Source organism: Oreochromis aureus, linkage group 17 (assembly GCF_013358895.1).
Source record: "Oreochromis aureus strain Israel breed Guangdong linkage group 17, ZZ_aureus, whole genome shotgun sequence".
NCBI classification, from domain to species: Eukaryota; Metazoa; Chordata; class Actinopteri; order Cichliformes; family Cichlidae; genus Oreochromis; species Oreochromis aureus.
In genome coordinates this window covers 25,083,104-25,085,245 of record NC_052958.1, presented here as the reverse complement: position 1 = coordinate 25,085,245, position 2,142 = coordinate 25,083,104, and positions in this window count along the sequence as shown.

Below are 2,142 nucleotides of genomic sequence, written 5' to 3'. Positions count from 1 at the left end.
AGATGTTCCAGATTTACAGAGGGCTTTTTGTAGAGCCGCAAACTGGCGTTTTGGGCTAAATGATCCTTTTTTAATTTAGTAAGATACTATTTACTCTCCAGCTTACCAGTTTTCCACTTTAAAGTGTGTTTGAGAGTTATACCAGGGAGTCAAGTACGTCTGGTTTAAGGCTCTATTTTTTAGAGGAACTACAGTATCTAGAGTTGTACACAGTGAAGAAGTGTGGCACAAAATAATCAACCTCTGTGGGAGTAGCGTAGCTCTGCACTGTGTTGGCACAAAGCAATGAAGAAGATAGCTGTGGATAAATTATTTCCTTAAGCTTAGTTACAGCACTTTGAGAAAGACATCTACTGTGATGAAATCTACTCCCCACTGCTGTGTAATCCAATATTGTAAATGTAAATGTTATCAGGAAATAATCAGGCCAAAGACAGTTTTAGGAAATATTGTTAAAAGTTCAGTTTCTATGCGATAATTTAGAACAAGACCCAGAGTGTGATTAAAGAGGTAGGTGGGCTCTTTTATATTTTGAAAAAAGCCAGTTGAGTCTAATAACAGATTAAATGGTGTGTTGAGGCTGTCATTTTTAGCATCTACATGGATGTTAAAATCACCCACAATCATTATTTTATCCGAGCTGAGCACTAAATCAGATTAAAAAGTCTGAGAATTAAGACAAAAACTCTTCTTCAGTTGATTTACAAGCTGAGGTGGGAGATTGCTGCCAAAAAAATTGTTGATAAGTGTTTAAAACATGTACTAACGGGGACTTGGAAGAGAGAGAACTGATCTTTAAAAATGCACATTTCACTGTTTTACTCTTTGGTGCAGATGTGGATGCTGTGTTGTTCTTTCTTTGATTTTTTCATATTGAAGTTGTTTTTTGCTGGTTTTTAGTTTGTTTGACTGTGTCTGTTTGGGGGCTGACACAGTCTAAGGGGATGGGGGTTTTAAGTGGGATAACCAGAAGAGAGAAGCTGCAGAGAGGCGTGTAAGACTGCAACTCCTGGTTTAATACATTTGTTCAGATTTCTAGAAATGAGAGCTGCTCCATCCAAAGTGGGTTGGATGCCATCTAATATTGATTTTAGTGACTCTCGACTGGAATAACCGGGTGTCATTACTGCCGACGTAAACTATAATTTTACTGAATTTACATTTACCCTGAGGCATTTTCTTCAGTGTCACCTGTTCTGGCCCCTGTTGACTACAGTTGCTGGTGTCTCTAGCTTCACATGTCTCAGAACTGAATGAGTTGGTGGTGTACTGGGCGCTTCTGTTTAGGGATACGTGTCCTCCTCACCATCATCCAGCCAGCTTAGGACTGCTTGAGACAATCTGCTGAGGGACAGCTAATGGGTTTCACTAATGAATATATTAAAATATCCTACTGCACTGCTGTGAGGCTGGACAGTCAAGTGGGGAGAATCATATCTGTGTACCAATCCCATTCAGTCAGTATCATATAAACAATTTATCATACGTTTCAAATCTTTTTTTGATCATTTTTTTTCGAGAGTAGGAAGAAGGCTGATGTTTGTTTAGTCTATGTCAGGGCAGTAGCTGTAGCTGTGCACCGACTGGCTGGAAGTTAAAGGCTCTCAGAGTGATGGTCTATAATTCTCTGTGCATAAAAAATGAATTAGCTTCCTGTGATGAACCTAAGGATTTTAAGTCTAGACTACGATGACCTGGATGACTGAGAACCTTCACAGACCTAAGGATTTTGAGGTCTTAGTGGCCATGTTGCCTCCAGGAACAAGGCAGGGGAAGGAATTACAAGTGCCATCAAAAACCAGGATCTCTGCCTTCTTCCACTGCTAGTTCTTCAAGCTCTACATCTGACACCTCAGGGGAGCTGATACAGCTCGTTTGGGCCAAGTTAAAACTAGAGAAATGGTGGAGGAGAATGAACTTTGAATGTACTGTGAACACTTGGGACATTTGGTTGCCACCTGCCCTGTGCGTCCAAAACCCAATTCCTGCCTAAGCCATGAGGATACTGGTGTGCGTGTGAGACTGTTCCTGAAGACGAACAACCCCACATGCAACTGTCAGCGACTATCTGCTACAGTCACCATAAATTCTTCTTGTAGACTTCTTCCACTGCACAAAATATTCTTGGATATCCTCGGTTTG